The sequence below is a fragment of the Giraffa tippelskirchi genome, chromosome 6 (assembly GCF_054371585.1).
Source record: "Giraffa tippelskirchi isolate mGirTip1 chromosome 6, T2T-mGirTip1v1.2.pri, whole genome shotgun sequence".
NCBI classification, from domain to species: domain Eukaryota; kingdom Metazoa; phylum Chordata; class Mammalia; order Artiodactyla; family Giraffidae; genus Giraffa; species Giraffa tippelskirchi.
Window position 1 is genome coordinate 154,985,860 of NC_137280.1, and position 27,763 is coordinate 155,013,622.

The window sequence follows — 27,763 nt, forward strand, 5'->3', positions numbered from 1 at the left end:
AAACTTTAATCCATTTTCATATACTGTTAAAATTTTTAATAAAACCCAAACTCTGTAACACTTATCAGATAATCACTTTAGGGATTAAAAAATATCATAATCTTGGCTGATGAGTCATTTTAATGGTCAGTGAAATCTGTATGCTATCTGGGATCTTACTTAGTGGATATGTCTCAATTTCTGCTTTATTACATTGCATTACCATGTTTTATTCATTTGCGTATTCCGCTCCCGCTCAAAATTTCCAACTGAGAACAGAAAATGCTTTAGCTTTTATGAAGGCTCATTCTCCCTCCTACCCAGTAAGCAAAGCTATGAGTCTGATTATGTTCTTGACAGAAGTATTTTTATCCATAATGAGCTAAGACAATGGGTACCCTAAATTTACCTTGGCTTCTGTAATTGATCAATTAGCAAGCATAAAGTATAGCCCCTATGTTCATATTTTCCCCTGACCTGTTTATGAGTAATCTTAAGCTTCTCTCATTTCAATAGTCAAATTTAATGATCCCTGGTAAACCTAAAGGTATTTTGAGATGAATAATCTAGATGAAAAGAGGGCAAGGTATTTCTGATTAACTTGAGTTGTTTCTACAAGCATGTCAGCCAACATATTATGTAATTGACACCAGACAAGTGTAAACCTCTCTAATAATATTGGACACAGAGTGATTAAGTAGTAAAATCCCATACTATAGTAATGAATAAGAATTTTCATGATGTCTATATTTCTGGATAATTACAGCTGTGTTTTCTAACTCTGGTATTCAAGCAGAATCTACTCTGACAGAAAGGAACTCAAGTACCTCTCCTCCCATCCCAGTATATGTAAGAATATAGAACAGGAGAGAGAACAAAGTTGTCACAGCAGCACAAAACACTGATGGTGCCAGAAAATGCATGCGCCATAGAGAATGGGAGTATTCTCCAACTGAGAGCCAGCCCTGCAGATGATGAAGGAGAAAAGCAGATGCAGCAGCAGTAGTGGCAAGGAGCAATATCAGTACGGGACATACCCTAGCAGATCCAGGATGTTTGGGATATACTGTGATGTATGATGATGTTGGTCCATTAGACTGTGGTAACGTTATAATAAACAGGCCCTAATGACAAAGGGCCATGGGCACTGTGACACATGGGAATACTCCACATGTTATAACAAAAGAAGCTTTCCAATCTTGAAAGGTCAGGCAAGTCTGCCCAGAATGAGTGATATCTGAAGTGAGTTCCAGAACTTTCCTAGTCAGAGTGCCACCTGCCAGAGTGTTGCCATCATCCTGAAGTGATCATTAGAAATACAGAATCTTGTGCCCAGCCTGGACGCCCTGAAACAAATCTGTATTTTAACCAGATCTCCAGGTGATTTGTATGCACGTGGAAGTTTGAGAAGCACTTTTCTGGAAGACAACTTATAAGCAGTCAAGTGAACAGGCAGGAAGACAGGCTTCTAGGCAGAGGAAACAACACTGGCAAAGGGCTGGAGGAAGGAAGAACCTGTCCTGTGTCAAGGAATGTAGGCATGACCTTGATACTGGGAAGGATTGAGGGCAGGAGGTGAAGGGGACGACAGAGGATGAGATGGTTGGATGGCATCATCGACTCAATGGTCTCAGGAGTTTGAGCAAACTCTGGGAGATGGTGAAGGACAGGGAAGCCTGGCATGCTGCAGTCCATAGGGCTGCACAGAGTCAGACATGACCGAGCAATGAAATAACAACAACAACTGGCTAGGATGGGCGGAAGGCAGAGTTTAATGGGAGGGTCACTGGATATGAGGCAGGAGAAATGTGCAGAGGATGGATAATGATAGATAAATAACATTGTATATATAGAAGTTGGGATTTCTACAAGATAATGGTCAAGAGGATTTGCTATGTATTGGCTATGTATTTTAGTAGAATCCCTTCAGCTGTTAATATGGAGAACTTTTTGACAAAGAACAAGTATTGAAGCAGGGAGACCGCTTAGATGCCTGCTGTAGCAGTTAAAGGGAAAAAGGATAACTACTTTAACTAGACAGTGGCCATGAGGGTGGAAAAAAGTGCACACAATATGGGATAGTAATATGAAAAATCTGAACAGACTTGGCGACTAAGTGAATACAGAGAACTGAGGGGGTGTGGGTGTGAGCAAAGGAGAAACCACAGAAACTGCTAGATTTCTGGCTTGAGTATAGTTGGCAGCCCCAATCCTTGAAAATAAGGACTGAATTTGGATAGAAAAGGTAAGCAACTTGTCAAGCATGTTGAATTTGAAATATCTGTAGGATATACAAGGATACTATCTAATAACAGTTGGATATGTGGGTCTAGAGCTATACATTTGGGAATCATCAAAATAGAGTTGTTACCAAAGGATTATATCCACGTAGAGGAAGCATGTAGTTTGAAGAGCAGAGAAAACAGAAAGAGTATTGAGCAGTAGAAAGCACATCCCTAAAAACATACCAGAAAGGATTATCCAGAAGGTTAGGAGAAAAAGAACATATTATTATTTCCACAACAAGAAGGAACTTCCTAACTATGTCAAACGTAAAATCTTGATTGCTGATATGGTCCTGCTGAAAAGCAGTCTCAAGGAAGTGATGGGACAGAAGAGTGAGTAGGGGGTGAGAGGGCTGTTAAAAAAAACAAAGATAATGAATAGTTAGTTGACAATCAGTGGAAAGGGACAGACAGGATATTCCAGAGTCACATGTTAAAAGCCCAAAGTTGTTAAATAGACATATCTGAACTCAGTGGGGACACTCAGGTTGCCTATCTTTTTGTTTCATTTTCAACTTCTTCCCAAGGTAGAAAAAATAAACACAGCCAGGATTTTTCCTGATAAAAATCTGCTTAATGAGGCTTCTTTCCATTTGCATTTGTTCATGTTATACAAATACCATAACTGGGAAATTATGGCAGTGATCATCATTAACCTGATGATCATTTGATTTAGGGCCAAGAACAGATGGAGCCAACGGGATCTCCTGACATTCTTTCTGAATTTGGAAGATTCCGACTGCAATACGAAGAGATGGCATTTTCACTCCCTGGGCCTTATTAAGCCTTTGTTTTGAATAATAAGTATCTTTAACACATTGAAGTCACAATCAATCTGTGATATGATCATCTGTGGACATAATCTGAGCATGCTAACATTATTGTCAGGTTATTAAGCAAAATTCCAGGTAGATGAATGTTTCATTTAATGAGGCTAACATTTGAGTTAAGAACTTGTGAGATTAATGACACTGAGAAATGTCAAGAGTAAAAAACACTGTTGTACATAGGCTGTTGCACAAACATCAAAGAGATGGCTGGAGACTGGGAGGTTTCTACTGACCAGGAAGGATGGGGGTTAATGCCACATGCAGTCTTTTCATACAGTATTGACCCTGGCCCAGATGGCAGCTGATGACCACCAGTTCAGGCACAGGGTCAAGTTCTTTGCTAAGTTCTTTATTTCATGGGCAACAATTCATTAGGTCTACATAACTATCGCTATTCTGAAAAGGCAAGAACTAAGCATAGTCAGGGGCTCCCCTGGTGGCTCAGGTGTTAATCTGCCTGCAATGCAGGAGACCAGGGTTCAATCCTGGGTAGGGAAAATACCCTGGAGAAGGAACTAGCTACCCACTCCAGTATTCTTGCCTGGAGAATTCCACAGACAGGGGGGCCTAGTAGGCTACAGTCCATGGGTTGCAAAGAGTAGGACACAACTGTGTGACTAACAGACACACACACACACACACAAGCATAGTGACATAGCAACTGAACAACAAAGCATAATGAGGTTAGGCAGCTCCTGCAAGTCACACAGCAAGCAGATGGCCCACGTAGGACTCAGGGAGTCTGGCAGATGCTGAGACTCATGCTTGTAACAGTGAGGTCCCTGCCTCTCAGGAGCCCATCAAGTACTTATTTTTCAGGTGCATAGTTGGTTTGTTTAAAATATAAGCCTAACATATAAGCCCAAACTTTCCATTTCTCCCTCTTTCTCAATATTAGAGTATGTCTTTGTGAGTAATTTCTGTATCAAAGTAGCCTTTTTCTACAATTAACTCACATGCAATTCTTTCTAAGATTTCTGTCAGAGTATAGTTGATTTACAATGTTGCAATGGTTTCAGGTGTACCAGCAAAGTGAATCAGTTACGCATATACATATGTCCACTCTTTTTTTCTTTCTTCGTTTTGATTCTTTTTCATTATAGGCCAGCCATTACAGAGTACTGAGTTGAGTTCCCTATGCTATACAGTAGGCTCTTATTAGTTGTCTCTTTTATAGTGTGGTATAGGGGCTTCCCTCGTGGCTCAGATAGTAAGAATCTGCCAGCAATACAGGGGACCTGGGTTCAATCTCTGGGTAGGGAAGATTCCCTGGAGAAGGAAATGGATACTTGCCTGGAGAATCCCATGGACAGAGGAGCCTGGCGGGCTATAGTCTATGGGGTCGCAAAGAGTCTGACACACCTGAGTGACTAATATCCCAATTTATCTGCTCTCTTATACCCTGGTAACCATATGTTTGTTTTCTATATCCGTGACTCTACTTCTGTTTCATAAATAAGTTCATCTGTACCCTTTTCTTTAGATTCCACATAAAAGTGATATCATATGATATTTGCCTTTCTGTGCCTGTCTTATCTCACTCAGTTGTTTAGTCACTAATCATAACCAACTCTATTGAGACCCCATGGACTAGAGCCCGCCAGGTTCTTCTGTCCATGGGATTTCCCAGGCAAGAATACTGGAGTGGGTTGCCATTTCCTTCTCCAGGGGATCTTCCATGGAGATCGAACTGCATTTCCTGCTTTGCAGGAGAATTCCTTCCCATTGAGCCACTAGGAAAGCCCACTTCACTCAGTACTCAAATGCAATTCTTAATCAGCAGTCTGGGGACTCTGTAACAACCATTCTTTCTCATTCTTTGTAACGTTTTGCTTGTACTTTTCACTCATACTATGACAGTCTGCTCATTTTCTCTAGCTTTGTCTTCATTACTGGACTATATTCTACTCTCCTTCAAAGGTATTATTAATTCTTCCAGATTACCTTTCCAGGACAGGTTCCATTTCCTTCAAAATTTAAATGTGTGGTTGTAGTTGGTTTCACAAGTGTAAGGTACATTTTCTTTCCTATTCTCATCTAGTTTCACAGGTATTATTTAATGTTGGTAATGCTGTATACAGTCTGTGCTTCTCAGTTTACAAAGCATAGCGTTATCTCAAATAAGTATTCTTTTTCATTTGCATGTATTGCCAATTCTCTTGTTCTTCATGCATCGACGATATCTGGGATCTGCGAGCTTTGGGGGTTTTATAAAGGGATGTCTAAGAGGAAGTTCACACTTATATTCAGTCACATTCTCCCCTGCAGGAGAGAATTTCAGATGTGCTTGAAGCCTAACACAACCAGGAGTGCTTCTGAGGAAACGGACCTAGACTTCAGTCCAAAGGAAATCCATCCCAGCGAGCAGGTGGAACATAACAATAGTGCTTAAAACAGTGTTGGGGGTCATGTGTGGTATGGAAGGCAGCATACACGCACAAAAGTGACTTCACATCCCCTCTCAGTGTGGGAGGTTTCCTCTAAGCCCCGGGGAAAACTGTGGGGCCCTGGAAGAGCCAAGTCTCTTGACTGTAGCTTGCTGTGGTATCCACTGTTTTATTTAATACTGCCTTTGCCATTAATGACATTTCATGTCATCTGTATCTTTACACTTCTTTAGTCAGCTTACATCACTGTCCACTACAGACTTGCAAAATCCTCAACTTGCTCTTCTTCTAATCTTCCTTATCTTGGTAATCAACCAAAACCCTAAAAATCATACTTAATTTCTCTTTGCCCTCAAATCCCACAATCATTCTATCAAATCTTGTAAGTCCACCTTCAAACTTTAATGTGAGTCTGTCCACTTCTTATCTCCACCATTGTCAGCTCAAAATCCTTTCTTACCTGAATATTGTACTGTTCTCTTAGATGGTCCTAACTAGTCTCACTGCTTTTAATCTTGCCTTTCTCTTGTCAATCCTCTTCATAGCTGACAATATCATCTTTTGAAACCATACGTGGCTCAGTTTCCTTCCTCCTAGTTTATAGTCTCCAGTGACTTCTTATCACACATAAAGTGGGTGGCCTTGTTTGGTCTGGACCCTGTCCACCTCTCCAACCACAACCACACGTTTCTGATTTGGTCATACTGTTCTGGCTGGTATTCTTCTTCTGTCTGCTTTAATACATCCAGTTTATTCCTGCCATAGAGCCTTACTCATTGCTAGTAGCCTTATCTATTCTTCCCATGAATTTCCTTTGCAAGGTTTGCTTCCTCACTTCATCTAAGTATCTATTCTAACTTCAGGTCTTTAGAGAGGTGGCCCTTCTGACTATCCTATCTAAGATATTACCTTACTTCCATGCAAGCACACATTTACATATACACCCTCACTCAATTTTACCAATTTTGCCCTGTTTGGGGTTTATTTTATGGACTTTTTCACTACCTGGCATTATCATTAATTTACATTCTTTGTTGACTGGCATCCTCTCCACTGTAGTATACATACCATGAGAGCAGGGATTTGGTTCATCTTAGTTTTCCCTTGATTCCCAGTGCTTAGCATGATGTCCAGCACATGAAATACACTCAGTAAATGTCAGTTGAACAAATTGTAATTATTTACATCTATCTTTACAAGAAAAGATGAAAATGGTAGGACTGATAGGGAGGGTTCACTTAAGAGTTAGCAGGATAGATGGTAGAAGAGGTTGTAATCTGGAGTTAGACAGACTTGGACTGGCTAGAAGAGCAAGTCTGCCCTTAACTAGCTAACTGTGTGATTTTAGGCAAGTTACTTACCTCTCTTAAGCCTGTGTTTGTTTTCTTTTTTGACTTGTAAATAGCGATGATGAGACTTATTTTTCATAGCTTTTGTACAGATCAAAGATAACGTCTATGGAAACCCCAGGTTTCTGCCTACCACTGCAGTTGGTTAATTCCTACAGTCAGGGTACACAGTCCAAGTGTCACAACAATGACCTCATTCTGAGTTCAAGTGACACATACCAATTCAATAAAACAAACTGTTTGATTTAAACAAATGCTCATGCTCACATTAGAAATGCAGTCCAAAGGCATTGGGAATAATGCCTGTTTAATACTGACTGTACCAAGGCTTTTTTAAAACTTGCATTTTAAAAAATTACACAGATTTTGAGCACAGTGGACTAACTTCCCACTGAATCAAAAATAATCCATTTGTAATTATAAACACAGTTTCTCAATTTGCTATTCTCCATGGTTTAAAATATATTTTAAAATTATAATTACTTTATCCTAACCTATTGAAAGAGATGATAAAGTAATCAAAAAAATTCCAAATCCTTCCAGATATGATTTAATCTTTTTTTTTCCCCCTGACTGAAGAAGCCAAGCTTATTACTCCACAAATAGCTTTCATTTTCTATGACTCTAACTGAATATATAAAATCTATTAGGTACATTTCCATTTATATGAAGATTTTACTGTGTTCAGATAAAATGTGAACTTCCAATCTTACTAGAGTTTCCTCCTAATTAAAGAACATATGGCTTGCAGATTTAAACAATTTAAAAATGCTTTAAATTGCTTTACAAATATAATTCTTAAATAATAAGAAAAACTTTCTATGCTTTCAGGAAATGATTTTTAACCTATTATGCTTATTTTATTTCTAGGAACAGAAGCTTAAAAAGTGCATCTTCTATTTTAGTATAATCTCATACACAAGTATAATATGCATTAAGGGAACTTCAAAATTAAGTTTCAGACCTTTAATCTAAAAACAATAAGGGAGACTGTTCATTACAAAAAGTACCATTTTGTTATGAAATCACAGCTGAAGTACTAAACATGGTTTATGATTTATAGAAGGAATATTAAGAGCTGGAATGGCCAATAGTTGGGTTTTTAAACAAGATGAAAAGACAGCCTTCAGAATGTGAGAAAATATTTGCAAATGAAGCAACTAACAAGGGATTATTCTCCAAAACATACAAACAGTTCATGCAGCTCAATATCAAAAAAACAAACAACCCAATCAAAAAATGGGCAAAAGACCTAAATAGACATTTCCCCAAAGAAGACTACAGATGGCCAAGAGATACATGAAAAGATGTTCAGCCATCACTAATTATTAGATAAAAATCAAAACTACAATGAGGGATCACCTCATACCAGTCAGAATAGCCATTATCAAAAAAAAAAAAAAAACCTACAAACTATAAATTCTGGAGAGGGTATGGAGAAAATGGAGCTCTCGTACTGTTGGTGGGAATGTAACTTGATACAGCCACTATGGACAACAGTATGAAGGTTCCTTTAAATCTAAAAAGAACAACCATATGACTCAGCAACCCCACTCCTGGGCACATACCTGGAGAAAACCATAATTCCAAAAGATACATGCAGCTCAGTGTTCACTGCAGCTCTATTTACATAGCCAGGACAATGGAAGTGACCTAAATGTTCACTGATGGAGGAATAGATAAAGAAGATGTGGTATATATTTACAATGGAATATCACTCAGCCATAAAAAGGAATGAAATTGTGCCATTTGCAGAGATGTCGATGGACCTAGAGACTGTCATAGAGAGCTAACTAAATCAGAAAGAGAAAAACAAATATATATTAATGCATATATGTGGAATCTAGAAAAATGGTACAGATGAATCTATTTGCAAAGCAGAAATGGAGTCACAGATATAGAGAACAAACTTATGGACACCAATGGGGGTGGAGGGGAGTGGGATGAATTGGGAGATTGGGACATATATATACTACTATAAATAAAACAGATAACCAATGAGAACCTACTGTATAGCAAAGGGAGATCTATTTGATGTTCTGTGGTGACCTAATTGAGAAGGAAATCCTAAAAAAGTGGATATATGTATACATATAGTTGATTCACTTTGCTGTACAGCAAAAACTAACACAACACTGTAAAGAAATTATACTCTAGTAATCTTTTTTAAAAAAGAATTCTTTAATCATGAAGACTGAAACTATCTGATATTTACCAAAAGGCTTCCAAAATATTATGCTGCCAAGAACAGAGATTCTTCCTTGTGGGCAGTGATTATTAATAAATTAAATGAAGAAATGTTGAGGTATATCAGATAAACATGTAATTCCCTTATTCATTCCTTCTTTCATTCATTTAACATATATTTACTGAGTGCCAACCACATGGTAAGTTTGGTTCTGAAGGTTGGGATTCAGTAATGAAGAAAGAAAAATGTATTGTGTAGAAGAATATGTTCATATCGAAGCTTAAAGTACATCCTCAACCCAAGTCAAATGATGCAGTATGTACAAATACATCTTCTAGAAGAGCATATTTTGTAAATATAACCTGTTTTCCAGAGAATAACTCTTAAGTGGAATTAACAAAATGCAGAAGTCCTGAATCAATCTGGTTGAAAAGTTGGCCAATACAATAATATTGCATCATACTGATTTAATTATAGTAAATCAAAAGCTACTTTGTTGTTTCTACTTGGCTATTTTTGAGACATGATGCACCTTAAGATCAGCCATATCGCAGATACTGTTTTTGCTTTTCTAAGCTTCAAAATCTGGACCTTAATAATTGGACAGCTCTATAAACCTACTCTATATAACACTTCATTTGCATACAAGAATCTTGCCTTCATTATATGTAACAGGACTTTTCAAGGTGCTAATTTTTCTATTCTTCTGAAATCACATAACTGACATATCAGTTGTCTAGAACACTTAAGGCACTTTAGAAAATTCTTTGATCACATTTTTGACTAAAATGTAGACTCTCTAATGAAGTATAAAGTGAATGAAAAGCTGCTTTAACAGAATTCAAAAGGAAAAAAAAAAGAAATACTAGTTAACAACCTAGCTAACTAAACAAGGAAATTCCTTTTCTCTATCTGTGGGTCACTTGGCTGTGGGTTTTGGCTAACTGAAGATCAGATCAGGAGCTCTGGATAAGAAAACAATACCAGAAATTGACATGCCCTGCATCTTGGCCACAGTAAGATTTGCAGCTAAAAACAGAAGGCAGGACAGAGTGCATAGTGACCTCTGCACCATCGAGCAGTTTTGTAGACTTGCTACTTCTGATGATTAAAATGAATTGCTCTTCTTTTATAGATGAATGCCCTGGGTCACTTCAATGAAGTGAGGAGGGATTTTAGTATGTGGTACACTCAGGACCCAACAGGGTAGAGCCAGTGACTGCTTCATAAGCATGGCTTTCGAAGAAGTGAAAAACACTCTTTCTGAGTGAAGTGATTCTGAAGGGGGAAATTAAGTTGAAGAGAAAAGCAGGTATATTACAATACGACAATGGCATGTTAGAACTAGATAAATGGTAAAAGTCGTCTACTCCAAATGGGGAATGGGTAAAACTACTACTTAATAGGTAACATAACTCAGACTGATATGCTAGACTCTGGTTCTTAAGCCAGTATTTTAGCATTTCAGTTTAGAATTTACTCCTAAGTCTCTTTTCTAGGTATAGCTCACCCATTTTTTTCAAAGATTGCAAATAAGGACTTGGAATCAACTAAATAAAAATATTTGGTTCCTAAAATGAAAATTAAAAGAAAATTATTTTTATACCCAAAATGCAGTTTCCTAACAAAATTCTCAGTGTGGTAGGAAGAAAATCACTTGGCTTAGATGAAGCAAATAATAATGAATATTATCAATGTACAGTGCAAAATATCACAAGAGTACATACATAGGAACATGGTTTCCTGGTATTGAAATAGAGTGAGGAAAATAAGGTTTTCATCAGCACTAAAAACTCACGGAACTTCTATCAAAAAAATGAACCAGGCTGAGAAGCTTCTAAGAAGTGAAAAGATTCATATGAATAACAGAAGTTCTCTTAGGAAGTAAATGTTAAAATTGTGGCAACAGCCTTGAGAGTTTTCATTTAGAATTACAGCTTTTCTGGAAACTGCATTTCTCCTCTACTTTTGTCATCTCACAAATCTGTTTATTACCATGTGTGTTACAGTTCGCAGAGCAAATTTGCTCTAAATGGTGTGTGATGAGATTTGTAGCCAAAGGAGGACGTTTAAGCCAAAGTTCAGCATAAGCCTAGTTTATCTTCATGCGCACCAAAACCCTGGTTAGGTCTAATGAAGCTCATCTCATTTATTTCCCTTTATCTTTCTGATCCCACTGTTGTGAAATGTGTGGAAATTAATGCTCTAAATTTATATTCCCTACTGTGTTTCACAGTTGACAGGTGCTGCAATTCATCTCATTCAACAGATATTGAGTGTAAAGACTGTATTAAGAATAGATGAGATAACAGATGATTTAAAAATCCTCAGATTATTAGAGCTAAAAAGGTTTCAGGTTATTTGTTCAATCTTCTTATTTAAAAAAGAATCTGCTGAAGATTTCTGGACTGGTTGGTCCAGACTAAAACGGAGGTCCCTTGAATTCTGATCTATCTTGCTTTATACTACACTTTAGCAGGCCAGAATCCCTAAACTTCTGAAGCTTACTATTTTGTATAGATAATAAACCTTTTTATAGTTGACTGAAGGAAAAGTAGAAATACAAGATCCTACCGGGGCTCAAAATATTATGACTGGAACAAAGGAAACTTCAAGTAAACAAAAAGGGCATTGTGGAAGTTATTACAGTAAAGGAGTGGTGTGTGTAGTCTCTGCTCTCTGGACACAGGTAATCCATTTGTGGTAAAGTTATCTGTTCTACTTGGACTGCTATACTTGCTGAAGGCTACCCAACTGCAGTTGTATAAACAAAGAGTACGTCAAGATGGGTAGTGGTCATAGAGAGAACCAACAGCAAGAGTGTTGAAACTACCCTAAACATTTCTATATAAAAAGCCAAATTTAATCCTCTGAACAGTCCTCTGAAGGAGCTAGCAGATATCTTCTTTAAAAAATTATAAATAAACAGATAAGGAAACACTACCTAAATGAGATGAATTTGGCTGTCTAGAGTCAAAGACTTTGTTGGAGAAGGTGAATCCATACCTAGACCGTTCTGTTCAAATATGTTCTTTCTCAGGAAAACTGGGTGGGGTTCGAGGGCAGGGAGTCCAGGCTTGTCATCTGGTCATTCAAGCCTACTTAAAGTTATCTAAAACTTTTCTTTTATGGAAACAAGCTGTGTGGGAACCCTGCAGAAATTCAGCTTCCACACAGGTTGGTTATCCTCAGGTAGTACTGGATGCGGCCATTGGAAGACCCAGGCTTGATTCTTTCCTTTATTACTTAGTAGCTCTGTAACATTAGACTTCATCCTTAATCATTGTGAGTCTCACTTTCTTCATGTACAAAATGATGAGGGCAGTGAGGATGAGAGTATCTGCTCAACATCTTTTACAGAATTTTTATGAGGATCAATGCAGAAAGTGCTAAAAAAAATCTGCTGCTGTTCTTTCTCTCATAGATGCCATTACATGCAATTAAGTTCCATCGTCAAGGTTCATGGTATTCTTTTTGTAAATCTAAACTGCTGTACAAATAGAGAGTATAACACGATGTTTCAGGCTGCTATGTAGAAGTTTGCTGCTGATGAACCTGTTCTTCTGTTTGTTATTCAGTATGGTCCATAGAAAGGTTCAGTGAGAATAATTATGATATTTATTAAGTTTAAAAAGCTTTCACTTTATAAACCTATAAAAAACACTCTGATTTCATAAGGATCACAACCTCTGAATTATTATTTTTTTATTTCATGAAGTTGGGAGCATCTTTTATAAGCAGCTATGTTTATTCTCGTGGACATGTGTGAGGGTCAAAATCATATTTAAATGTAGGGTTTCACTTAACAGTTTAGGAACAGAAACATGTTGTGACATTCTAGTGCAAATTTCAAGCTTTTTTTTACTTTTGTTTTTAAAATAAATGTGTAACACATGTGGGAATTGCATTCATTGGAAAGGGAATATATAATGAAGCATGCTTTTGGAAAAAATGATGGGAAAAATGTCATACTGGGTAATAGGACATCAAATAAAAAACAGTACAAAGTGAAGAATTCATTCTGTTATTTTCTTTTCAATGGTTACTTATTCTGTCATTTGTTAGTACTGATCATAAATTGTGTCACTTCCAAAAAAGTTTCCATATAAATCCAGAGGAATAAATAACACATTCTCAAAGAAGATTTGTTTTACTTCACTCTGAGTCATCATAGACATCACCTTTCTTTGACCATCATATGAAAACTGTCCATGGGAGGAAAAATCATTGACTTAATTGTGCATATATTAGCCTTACTCTTTTGAAAAGTGAAAGTGTTAGTCGCTCAGTCTACGCGACCCCATGCTTTGTCGCCTGCCAGGCTCCTCGGTCCATGGAATTTTTCAGGTAAGAATACTGGAGTGGGTTCCCATTCCTTTCTCCAGGGGATCTTCCCAACCCAGAGATCAAACCTGGGTCTCCCGCATTGCAGGCAGGTTCTTTACCATCTGAACCTACCAGGGAAGCCCCTGCTCTTTTATGTCCAACAAAATCCCTCCTTTTCTCTGAAGTCCATAGTTATCACTTTCTTTTGGGATTTTTATGGCATGGTTATCTAAAGTACGCAATTGGTAATCAGCATAAGTAACCTGCACTGTTTTGCATCTTACTGAGTATAAATTCTCACTCTACATTTAGATATGAGACTCTTACATCTTATACTTCTTATAACCTTTGTCTAATATGGCATCTGCTTTATTAGGCAACTGTACAAATCCTTGTTGAGATTCATGAAGCAATGATGGCTTAGAAAACCTCCTAGTATTTTAACCCCTATTTCCCCAAGCAGACTAATTCCCTTAGAGACAAAAGCGGTGTTTGGTTTCTCTAATCTCTCTGGGTTTAACACAGTGGTAGGTTAGAGAGGCATGAATAAAATGCTCCGACTCTTCACTGCTATCCTAATTCCCACATTTGTCCTTGTGCTCAACCTTGTTCTATTCCCAAGAATTATAAAGTACCATCAGCACCTGATTCTTCTCACTCATTCCTTATGATGGCCTCTGTCTTCAGCTGGAGTTAATTGGGGAAGCTCATAAAACTCTCCATTCAAAGAACTGTCAAGGTCTTCTGAGGCTAGCTTTTCTCCAGTAGTGTTCAGTTCAGTTCAGTTGAGTCGCTCAGTCGTGTCCAACTCTTTGCGACCCCATGAACTGCAGCACACCAGGCCTCCCTGTCCATCACTAACTCCCTGAGTCCACCCAAACCCATGTCCATCGAGTCGGCAATGCCATCCAGCCATCTCATCCTCTGTTGTCTCCTTCTCCTCCTGCCCTCAATCTTTTGCAGTAGTGTTAGAAACTTCCTAACTTTGGAATTACAAAACTTTGAATCTCCAAAAGGCAATGGGAAACTCTGTCTCTGGGGCTGGTTAGAATGTATGTTGCAAAGATTATCATTTCACTCTTAAAATATAGAAGACGGATATAACACAGGGAGTCTAACACACTTTGCTTGGGTTTTTAAGTAATTATAAATGAAGGGTTGGATATGCAAGACCTATTTTCATCTGATTTGCTAGCAACATAAATTTGAATGAGAAACACTAAGTAGGCTAATCATGCTGGTTCTAGCTGAAACTTTGATTCTGTTTCTGACTCCTTGGAAATTGTGTTAGTCAAGCTTTCTGGTAAGACCTTCTTGGGAGGTCTGGGGCTGCTGTGCAGAGCCGTCGGCTGGCAAAAGTGCTTTGTAACCAAGGACTCCTTGGCCAAATCAGTGTGGGGAACACTGCAATTAACAGCCCTTCCCCAATATTCCTAATGAGTATTAGTGAATCAAACTGTAGATTTAACTTTGAGCAAAAAAGATGCTTTCCTTTTATAATATCATGTAGTTCCTTCAGTATTAGCTTTCTAAAGAAATTCTTTGTAAAATGTTGTTTCAGTACAATATACAATATACTGTTTATATATAGAGAGGTGCACTTAGGTGCTTCCAACAGATTTTAACATCACCTGAGCCTATACTCAGATATCAATTGCTTTAATAATTTAGGAGACTTGAATGGATTGGGAATGACTCAAATTTATATGCACCCAAAGGAAATATGGATTAAGAAGATTGCTTTCTTATGGGCCATTTCTCCAGAGATAGTTTGCTGAATTAAGGAATAAAATGTCAGGTCAAACTCATTTCTTATTACAATCTAGCACTCTAAATGGCAGCCACTGAGATAAGTCCAGAGGGGGTTACATTTATGGGGGAACAGGTTTATTGACTACTTTAAATCAATTCTTCTCTGCATCTCTTCAGCTTTTAGAGGAATACTTTTCATAGGGTTAAAGTGATCATTCTCTTTCAAAGAAATCTTGACCCTCAATATGGTTAACTTTGCAATGAGATACAGTAAGTCAGCTACACACACACACACACACACACACACACACAGCGCACATATAAAATGATAGCTGTCTCAGTGATTGAACTAGCTATAAAACTACTTCTGTCAGCAAAATCAGTATAGGAAAGGTCTAAATAAATACATAAATCATATTCCCTACGAAAACAGTTATATGAGAGAAATGCCATTCTAATTTTTTTACATTTCTTTACCAAAATACTCTCTAAGGATCAGTGAACAGTCATGGTGTAAATGCCAACAATTTCTAATTTTAGGTGGAATAAGGAAAAAAATTACTTGTATTTTTAAAAACAGTTAAAAAGTAAGCCAAGGAGAAAAAAGTGTTACTATGGGATTATATGGAATCATTTAAGAAGACCTTAAATGAACAATACAAAGAAGTAGAGACAAACAATAGAATGGGAAAGACTGGAGATGTCTTCAAGAAAATTAGAGATATCAAGGGAACATCTCATGGAAGGACAGGCACAGTAAAGGACAGAAACGGTAGGGAACTAACAGAAGCCGATGAGATTAAGAAGTGGTAGCAAGAATACACCAGAGAACTATACAAAAAAAGATCTCAATGACCTGGATAACCATGATGGTATGGTCACTCACCTAGAGCCTGAGATTCTGGAGTTTGAATTCAAATGGGCCTTAAACAAAGCTAGTGGAGTAGAAGGAATTCCAGCTGAGCTATTTCAAATTCTAAAAGATGATACTGTTAAAGTGCTGCGCTGAATATGTCAGAAAATTTGGAAAACTCAGCAATGGTCACAGGACTGGAAAAGGTCAGTTTTCATTCCAACCACAGAGAAGGGCAATGCAAAAAATGTTCAAACTACCCTACAATCGTGTTCATTTCACATGCTAGGAAGGTTATATCAGAATCCTTCAAGCTAGGCTTCAGCAGTATATGACCTGAGAACTTCCAGATGTACAAGCTAGATTTAGAAAAGGCAGAGTAACCAGGGATCAAATTGCCAACATTTGCTGGATCACAGAAAACGCAAGAGTTCCAGAAAATGGAAGGAAGGAAGGATCCACTTCTGCTTCACTGACTACGCTAAATCCTTTGACTATGTGGATCACAACAAACTGAAAAGTTCTGAAAGAAATGGGAATACCAGACCACCTTACCGGTCTCTTGAGAAGACTGTATGCAGGTCTCTATTGCAAAAGCAATAGTTAGAACCAGACATGAAACAACAGACTGGTTCAAAATTGGGAAAGGAGTATGACAGAGCTAAATGTTGTTACCCTGTCTATTTAACTTCTATGCAGAGTACATCATACAAAATACCGGGCTGGATGAATCACAAACTAAAATCAAGAGAGCCGAGGGAAATATCAGCTTCAGAAATGCAGATGATATCACTCTAATGGCAGAAAGTGAAGAGGAACAAAAGAGCCTGTTGATGAGGGTGAAAGAGGAGAATGAAAAATCTGGCATAAAACTCCACATTCAAGAAATTAAGATCACAGCATCCAGTCCCATCACTTCACGGCAAATAGAAGGGGAAAAAGTGGAAGCAGTGACAGATGTTATTTTGTTGGGTTCAAAAAATCACTATGGACAGTGACTGCAGTCATCAAATTAAAGATTGCTTGCTCCTTGCAAGAAAAGCTATGAGAAACCTAGACAGCATATTAAAAAGCAGACACATCACTTTGCTGACAAAGGTCTGTATAGTCAATTCTATGGTTTTTCCAGTAGTCATGTATGGATGTGAGAGTTGGATCATAAAGAAGGCTGAACCCTGAAAAACTGATGCTTTTGAACTGTGGTGCTGTAGAAGACTCTTGAGAGTCCCTGGGACTGTAAGGAGATCAAACCAGTCAATCCTAAAGGAAATCAACTCCGAATATTCTTTGGAATGACTGATGCTGAAGCTGAAGCTCCAATACTTTGGCTACCTGATGTGAAGAACTGACTCAGTAGAAAAGACCCTGATGCTGGGAAATATTGAAGGCAAAAGGAGAAGAGGGCAGTAGAGGATGAGATGGTTAGATAGCATCACTGATTCAATGGACATGAATTTGAGCAAACTTCCAGAGATAGTGAAGGACAGGGAAGCCTGGCATGTTGCAATCCACAGATACAACTCAGCAACTGAACAAACAACAACAACATGAAACCATGTGTGTGAAACTTCTGAAAATTATAGAGCACTACAGAATTTAAAGAATCATTCAATAAAAATATACATTAAGATGTTTAAAAAATTTTAAAGAACAGTCTAATACAAAGTAAGTGTATTTAAAGATAATAAAATTGAAAGAGAAGATTTTAAAAATGAGCTAAAGAAACGTCTGACAAATTCATTCTTTATATCCTAAGACTTTGTAAATCGTAGAAACCATTTATGCTGTTTATATCATGAAGTAATGTATAGAGTGGAACATTAAGCACCTTTTGCAAATATATAAGTTTATTTTAGTCATTTATGAATTTAAGAACAAATAGATATTGGATAGCACAAATTGAGTCTAAATATTAATGTATCATAAAATTTTGTCCTTTGGAATATGAATAGCTATTAAGTAATATTTTGATGTAAATATTCCTACTGATTTAACAATTTCAAGATTGCAGAAAACGTTTAAGCTATTTGACTGCATTGTGTCTCACAAAGCCTATAATAACATGTTTAATGTAAATGCAAATTATGTATTTGACTATTTAGATTATATTCAAATTTGAAGCTGAAGAGATGTGTTCTTTAGAAGAAACAGTTGGGTGTCAAGGTTCCTATTAACCTGTCTCATGAGGACTTTCTTCTTTATGATATACTGTGGAACCAATTACTAGCTAACATAGGGCAAAATGACAAATCATCCCGTTATCAACCAAATGAGAAAAACTTGAAAACTTATTTCAATATTTAAATCACTTGCAAGATTACAGTTCAAATGACACAACAGCATTGCTCAATTTACACTTACATCTTTCTGTAAAGCTGAAAAGCAGATTAAACTTGAATAATTGATTTTAATGTTTTCATTTATATGGGGTGCATTAAAATTTTACTTGCTTTGAGCTGTTAATGATGGCCTATAACCCAATTTCCAGGATTTAGAGATTATTTCCACACAGATTAGCCTCAGTGTTGGTACCAGGCAAACCTTCTAAGAGCAATAAAAAATTTGTAACTATATGTCACTCTTAATTGGCCCGAGTCAGGCATGCTATAACTAAGATTCTTCATGGTATAATGGTTCTCAAAGATATTGTAGCCATTTTCTGGGAAATATTCTCTCTCAGTTAATTTTCAATCACTTTTAAGTATAATATAGTCCTTTAACATTACTCTTTTTAGCTGACTTTAAATGAAGTATTATTTAAGATTGCCAAGAAAAATGTTTTAATAAACTTTCCTTAACATCAGCATTTCATTTGCTTTTTCCTTCTGTCCCGTAATACCTAAAAGTTCAATCACTTATTCATTCACTTAACATCTATGTGCTAAGCACCCACCACTTTGAATACCCTGAGACAGGCGCTTTTCAGGGCATAGATGTTGAAGTTCCCTTTGTAGTTTATTGCAATGTGATATAATACAAGGCAGCATGAAAAAATCTGGAGTAGGAAGAAAGAGACTGAACAGGGAACCAGAATCTGTGGTTTTTGATCGTGAAAACTGCTACTTTCTAGCTCAGTGATGCTTTGAGCTCTAAGTAGCTGAAAAACTCAATCCATAATGGTTTAAATATATCGTGAAATTTATTATTTCACATAACATGGGATGTTAAAATAGGGGTGCTCCAGGGTTGGTTAATTGAGGTGCTCATTAGTATCCTCAAAGACACAAGTCCTTCCTAATTTTTCTACCCCACCTTCTTGAGAATATTGATTTCATCCCTCCAACTAGCTTCCTTCAATATCCCAGGATGGCTGCCACAACTACATACCATATCAAATGCCAACACAACATTCAACATTCAGTATTCAGCAAAAATCATGTTTATTAAAGAAGAGTTGTTGTCCCTTCCTTTGTATCTGTACGCAAAAGACTGGGCTTTCGCCACCATGACTTTACTCTGTGTCCCTTGCACCCTTTGCTACTTCACTCAACCTGTGTTAATCATAGTTTCTTAAAAAATTAGGGCTGAGCACTGGCTCATTAGTTTGCCTGATGAAGATATAAGTTTGATTCCACAAGAAATTCTAGCACAGTACCTTTCTAACTCAAAGTGAGAGCCCTGAACCAGTATAACATGGCATCACCTGAGAGCTGGTTAGAACTGCAGAGTATCCAGCCTCACTCCAAGATGTACTGATTCAGAATCTTCCTTTTAACAGGATGCCCAGGAGATTCATCTGCACACACTGATGCAAGGCATCAGTCTTGTAGAATATAAGATTTCTGGACCCCAAAGATGTTTTGAATCCAAGTATCTTATCAGCATTATGCTAACACTGATGCTTTCATTAGAATACATTTTCTTAATTGGCTTTCAACCAATTAAGCTTTGGCTAAGCAATTACATTGCTTTGAGCCAATTTAATTCTTTAATCAATTTTCTTTTCAGAGAAAATGTTTCTCTTTTGTATTTTTTTCAAATTATTTTATTGGATCAATTCTTCTCTAAATAAAATTTACAACAAATTCAATCACTTATCTTTCATTTTTCATATAAAATTATAGTATTTAACCTACTGCCACTGTGTCTTTTATTGTGTGTATGGGGAGGGGGGCATTTCTACTAAATCCAATTTTGCTGCCTTAAATCGATCAGCTCCAACTTTTTTCCCAGAAATATTTGATTAGTCTATTAATGCTGCTGCTGCTGCTAAGTTGCTTCAGTCGTGTCCGACTCTGTGCGACCCCATAGACGGCAGCCCACCAGGCTCCTCCGTCCCTGGGATTCTTCAGGCAAGAATACTGGAGTGGGTTGCCATTTCCTCCTCCAGTGCATGAAAGTGAAAAGTGAAAGTGAAGTCGCTCAGTTGTGTCCGACTTTTTGCGACCTCATGGGCTGCAGCCTACCAGGCTCCTCTGTCCATGGGGTTTCCCAGGCAAGAGTACTGGAGTCTATTAATAGTTAACACAAAATTTAGTTAGCACAAATTTTACTATATTTGGTTTCGGCCACAGCTAATTTTATTTTTATTTGATTATTTATAACTGTAATTTTCTTTATGAAGAGAAAAAATCATCTCTGAATGCTTATCTTCAAACCAACCAATTAAATAGCTGCAGCTAGCCTGATATGTTGTCTACTAAGGACTTAAATGAACAAAAGAGTCTCAACATTCAGGTTCAAAAGTGTTAGCTCTGATACATTTGAACTCAAAATAGATTATATTCATTTATTTTTGTACAATATAAAGACATTATCATATAGAATAGCATGTGTTGGTTACTATGTAAGTATCCACAAATAAAGATTCTACTGGAATATAATCTCCTAAAGAATAAGGTCTATGTCTCATTCATGTTTATTCCCCTAGAAGGATCTGTGGTAAAGTGTTCAAAATAATTGTTGAATTAGGAATAATAAATACGTCAATCTTCAAACACATGCTATGAGAATTCAGAGAAGGAAAACTTCCTTTTATCTTGGTTATAGGAAACTTTCATGGATTATTGGTATTCTTTCTACAAGGCAAAGCATAAGCCAAAAATGGAGGTGGAAAATGTCCAGAGGTCTTTCTGGGACACTGTCCATTTTGATTAAGTGTAAAACATTCATGAACTAGTATTAGAATGTAAATTTGGACAGATGGAAAGACTGTGAGAGACTGAACATTCTGATCAGTGAGATAATCTGATAGTCAAGTGCATACTAGATGGAGGTAGAAAGTGGGGAGTCTGATGAGAAGAAAGTGTTAAAGAAAAAACACAACCGGAGAAATTACTGTAGAGGCTGTGGCAGTGGAGGTAATAAGAGCATGAACCTAGAAAACAGGACTGGAGTGGAATAAAGGATAGATCCTGAAGACACTTTGTAGCATTGGTGTCCATTGCCTTTGCCTCTCTTCCCTTTTCATGACATATTCTTCTTGAGGAATTTAACCCTCTGTGAAGTTATTTGCTAGGAACTTTCAAATTCTAGTTGGTTCTCTCCTGAACTGTAGACAACATTTTAATTACTTTCATCTAATTCCTGGGCATTTCTACTACCATATTTTCTATGAACCTGGTGTCCCAAAGAATAATCCTCCATGTTCTTTCCCAAACTAAGATTTGCTTTCTTGGTAACTACCTTACGACACATAAAAACAATTTCTTGAAGGACGCCCAATTTAACCCCTTAATTTGCTATTCCAGTTTTCTCCCTGCCTATTCCCACTCCTTCTGCCTCTACAACAGCCAAGGGCTTATTATTTTCCACTTACCTTTATTGTATTTTAATTATAAAATATTTTTATATTTTATATAAGACAAACGTCTTATAGAAAAGACATTTATATGTCTCCCTGAAATATAACCATGTCACTCTTTGACTCAAAATCTGTCAATGGTTTGTAAGTCTTGTCTTTGGGAAATGTAGTGAGTTATATTGGAAAGGGCAATATGATTTAGAATCGAACATGTAAACCCAAATCTTGATTCTACTACATATTAGTCATGTGGCCTTGAGCAAGTTATATATATATCTGGTCCTCAGTTTCAAAAACTGCCCTTATAAGACTATTCTGAAAATTAAAAAAAGTATAAATAAAAGGCTTAGCACAGTACATAATGGGCATTGGATATACACACACAACAAAATTACCACTGAAAATAAACAATAATAAATTATAAAATACTCTGGGAAAAATCAAAAATGAATATTTTCTTAGCATAATATGGAAAAATATCAATTACCTAATGAAGAAGCAATGAAGTTGATGTTAGCATCAATATTAATTGTTTAGGAAAACACAATTCAACTATAGAATTACCTATTTTCAGTGAATCTTGACTCATGTTATAACAAAGTCATACATAAAGAAACCCTCTTTGATATGTTAGTTATTGGCCTCTCAATCAAGTAAATATGTCCTGAAAAAATCCTGATGTCCTATATAAGCGTATCAAGTCGGCTTTACTGCTTTTGGATTTGTGTCCAGGTTAAATATTAGACTTCTCTGGTGACTTAGATGGCAAAGAATCCACATGCAATGCAAGAGACCCTGGTTCAATCCCTAGGTCAGGAAGATCCCCTGGAGAAGGGAATGGCTACCCTCTCCAGTATTCTTGCCTGGAGAATCCCATGGCAGAGGAGCCTGGTGGGCTACAGTTCATGGGATCACAAAGAGTTGGACATGACTGAGAAACTAACATACTTATGTATTGATACCATTTCTATCCAGGCATGCCATGTGTTAACTGATGGGGAGAAAAATGACAAGATACGGCCACCATTAGAAGCAAAGGGAGTTAGCAGCGATGGAGAAGTTGAGGAAGTGAATGGGACTAAATTTATCTTCTGATAGTGGAGGGAAAAGAAATAGAGGATTATGCTTTGACTTATATATTTTGAGAACTAAGAGATACTTAAGTTTGTTTTGTTTTTTTTTTTGTAGATAATGAGTAGTAAGAAGTGAGAGACTCAACCTGTATTACAGAAGCATATAACTCAACTATCAGATGAGTTAGGAGGGGCGTAATCAAAGGATTACATGTTGATACTTGATAAAGGATCCTTGACTATAAAAAGAATACTTGATAAAGTAAGCCTTGATAAAGTTAAGTCTTGATAAGAAGGAAGAGTTCTCTTCTATTGAAATGGAAAACAAAGCATCAAAGATTCATATTATTGAGATAAATCTGTGGTCATGAGTGATTTCCAATCTTGTTTGCACATTAGCATGAGAGCTTCAATAAAATGACAACAACAGGGCACTACTCTGGGATTCTGACCTAATGCATCAGGACAGATGTCGGGTATGGGAATTTTTTTTAAGCTCCCATGTGATTTTAATGTGCAACCAAGGCTGAGGTCTACAGTTGCCATGATGTAGAGGAGATAAAATGGCAGGGAAATGATATCAGGAGATATCATTTATCTTATCTCAGTAGCTATGAAGAAAGTGCAGTTTTTTGCAGGATAAGGGAAGTGTTTAAGATGGGGACAGGGAAACTGTTGAAGGTTGTATAAAAGCTCCCATTTCTCATCATATTACTCCTTCTGTCTACATCTGTATGTGGTAAGTGTTACTTAAAGACATCGAGAACACACCCTACAATGAAGAGGAGCTTCATGGAACCATCCATCTGCTATCAAATTTCCAAGGTGATGTTTAGTGAAAGTGGGGGTGGCTGGTTTAGAAGAAGAGATGGCACAACGGGTGGTTTGGTGGCATATTTTCATCCACATTAGTGGAAAACCCAAGAGAAAAAGATTACATTAAAAAAATCCCCAAATAAAACAAGGTCACTATAAAGAATACATATGTGTGTAGATTATACTTGCAGTATATATTATGAATTTATACTTTCAATTAACAACTTATAATTCTGACATATAAAACATCTACTATAGGAGAGGTCAATTAGGCAAACCTGATACATAAAAATACATACAAAAAAGCAATGGACAATTTACTGGAAAATTTTAAACTTCAAAAAATGTTTCCAAAGGTTTCCAATAGTCCTATATGTACATATGTATGTATGTATATACATACATGCACATATATAGTTCCACATATATATACTCACTCAGTCTTTAAATATATATGTATACAACATAGCTTATGTATAATTTTAAATTTGAGTAAATTATGTCCATCTGTTTTGAAGTTCCAAACAGAGACACATACTTATATCTCATGAGAAATAACAGAAATAAAAGCACAGAAATAAGCTACTTTAATGTTTTCACCAAAAGAGAGTATTCAATTTTCCTAAGACCAAGTTGATATTTATCACAGGTATATCTTTGAGAATTGCTTTGGCAGCCTGCAGTTAGTTGGAATAGGAAACAAAATCTTACAATTTTATGTTGGGGTATACTAACAACACAGACTTCCCTTGTGGCTCAGCTGGTAAAGAATCTGCCCGCAATGCAAGAGACCTGGGTTCGATCCCTGGGTTGGGAAGATCCCCTGGAGAAGGGAAAGGTTACCCAGTCCAGTATTCTGGCCTGGAGAATTCCATGGACTGTATAGTCCATGGGGTCGCAAAGAGTTGGACACGACTGAGTGACTTTCACTTTCACACATAAACAACACACAGTAACTTCTCTCATCTCTTTCCTGTAAGAAATGTGATATACTCCAACAGTGTGATAATACTGAAAGAACAACAAGAAAACCTCCCCTAGTACTGGGTTGCACTAATTCAAGTCCGTATCTGTTACAAACTCAGAGGCAGGGACACCATCACAGGGCACTCTGTCCTTCTCACACTGTACTGACTAGAACATTTATGGAGAATTGTGATCAGTTCTGAGGACCATATTTTAAAGGGGATATTATCTCAAATCTTGTAATAACCTAAAACAGAAGATAATGTTAATAAAAGAATATATGTATACATATATTCTATATATATAAGAAACCAAATCACTTTACTGTACATCTGAAACTAAGACAACACATATCAACTATATTTCAATAAAAACCTAAAAAATATAAAAAAATAAATGAGTTATTAAATTTATAACAACTGTATGGAGAGAAAGACAAATGAGTTGGCTAGGAGGACCATGCTATATTTACAATGTAAAGGTTAGAAAGTGGCTAGAAACTCACCAAAGTTTTTATTAAAGGAAGGGAAACTTATTAATATAAAAATTCATCACTGGAGGGAATTCCCTGTAACTGGAATTACCTAGGCACAGATTCAATGTTTGTATGTCTATAAAAATTCTAAACATCAAGTCTGATTCATCACATCTGATTATTCACCTGGATGACCTTGTCTCTTTCTAAATCTATAATGTAATCATCAGGAAAAGAGACACATGCAGTAGTAGATAGCCAGTTTAAGTTACAAAGGTGTTCGGGTTTTTCTTTTTTGTTTAAGTATTTTAAATATCTTATATGTGAAATCCTCTATGTTTACGCACATATTTGCATATCTAAATGTAAGCAATATTCTTTTAAAAACTATATTTCTCAGAAAGCTCAAACCATTTATCTACAATTTTTTTTTACCTCCAACCTTCCAACCTCTACTTCATAAGCATTAAACATGAGGTTAAATGGTTTTCCCTAAGGAACAGAGGCATCAAGAGTTGTTCTAAAAATATCTTATGTACTAAGCAGAGCAGTTTTCTAAGACATAGCTGGGATATGATAAATAGCACCAGAACATGTGCATTGGATTTTTGATTATTCTTATGTCTGTATTTATATATTCATAATATAGAAGGGTTTATAGGATATTCAATTAAACATATATCTTAAAGCACCTGCCAGCCTATGTTGTGATGCTGTGGATTTCCAGCTTCTGGGGTTTGGTTTTATCATGAACAAGGCAGCATCTTTTCCCTTCTCTAGGCTATGTCCACACAGGGACACTACAGTAGCAATTCTGATTCCTCGAGTAGCAGAGTCATAGGTGGCCTAAACAACTGGGGAGCAGCCAGGGCCCCCAAGATGTGGCAGTCTGCCCCTGTGGACCCTGCCTTCTTGAGCTTCTCACACAATCCCAACCATTGTTCTACTTTTCCCAAATCTTGTCTCTTCAAAAAATCCTGCCACAGATGGACCAGTTTCAGTAATTGTCTCTGTTTGCTAGGGCTGCCATAACAAAGAAACACCTATGACTAGATGCCATAAACAAGAGAAATTAATTTTCTTATGATCCTGGAGGCTAGAAGTTTGAGACGAAGATGTCAGCAGATGGCCGACTTGTTCCTGTGTCTTCACGTGATCATTCCTCTGTGTATGTCTGTGTCCTAATTTCCTCTTCTCATAAAGACACCAGTCATATTTGATTAGGATTTTTACATATGACCTCATTTCACTTTAATGACTTCCTTAAGAGTCCCTATCTCACATTCTAATGTACTAGAAGTTAGGACTTCTAATAAAAATCTGTGAAGCTTCCCTGGCGGTTGAGAGAGCAAAGAATCTGACTGTAATGCAGGAGACATAGATTCAATGACTGAGTTTGGGAGATCCTCTGAAGAAAAGAATGGATACCCACACCAGTATTCTTGTTTGGAAAATTCCATGGACTGAGGAACTAGACAGAGTATTAAAAGGCAGAAACTTTGCTGACAAAGGTCCACATAGTCAAACTATTCTTTTTCCAATGTCATGTATAGATGTGAGAATTGGACCATAAAGAAGGCTGAGCCATGAAAAATTGATGCTTTCGAACTGTGGGGCTGGAGAAGACTCTTGAGAGTCCCTTGGACTGCAAGGAGATCAAACCAGTTTATCCTAAAGGAAATCAACCCTGAATTTTCACTGGAAGGACTGATGCTGAAGTTGAAGCTCCAATACTTTGGCCACCTGATGCGAAGAACCAACTCATTGGAAAAGACCCTGATGCTGGGGAAGATTGAGGGCAAGAAGAGACAGGAACGACAGAAGATGAGATGGTTGGATGGTACCACCGACTCAACGGACATGAGTTTGCGCAAACTCCAGGAGATAGTGAAGGACAGGGAAGCCTGGCATTCTGCAGTCCAAGAGGTCACGAAGAGTCAGACACAACTTAGTGACTAAACAACAGCATGTGAATTTGTGGATGGGGGAGACACAATTCAGTACATAACAATCACTTAAAAAATAATAATGCATTTACTAAGCTGATCTTTTTGTATGAAATACTTGCTTGACATACTTGTTTTCAAGCTTTGATTAGACGTCTTTGCATTATGGAATTTTGCTTAATTAAAGATGACTGTACTTTCAGGCAAATGTCTAGTTACTATTTGAAATTGTGATTTAGTCGGTATCTACCTGTTCACCACTTATTACTAGAGAAGTTCTAACTAGAGATGACACAAACCATTTTCAATAACTTAAAGTAGTAAAGAAATTTCAGTTGTAATTTCAGATTTGCAGGACTTATTAGCCCAAAATTTTATTAAAGTTTGTCAGTGTGCCCCATAAACTGTAAGAGGAAAAATTGTAAAGCAGTATTTGAAAATTGTATTTCTTTACATATGGAGAAATCAGTGATTTCTTCTTCTTATGAAAGGACTTCTCAGAAAAGAATTCATGTAAGATTGCTAAATGACTTTCCTATTTAATTAAAAAATAAAGTTTTATCGGCAGTGGATTAAACAAAACCTCTATTTAATTAAACCAAAAACCTTTAAGAGGATCATTCCAGTAAGATCAATTAGCAGTCTGTTCCATATTGAACATAATTAGAAAGACAATTCTTGTAATCCATTGGCATAACCTTTAAAATACGCTTGGCCTTTACAACATATCTATATGGTATTTCTTTCAAATCCACACAGTTAAACAGAAAAAATTATATACTAAGTTTAATGTTC

General features: G+C 36.9%; 1 protein-coding gene across 24 annotated transcripts in view; it reads right to left on the reverse strand.

Annotated features, from left to right (window-relative positions):
• The window catches only part of EDIL3 (EGF like and discoidin domains 3), a 1,139,470-nt gene that overhangs the window by 120,851 nt on the left and 990,856 nt on the right, over positions 1–27,763 (reverse strand). The gene's annotated exons all lie outside the window — the stretch shown is intronic.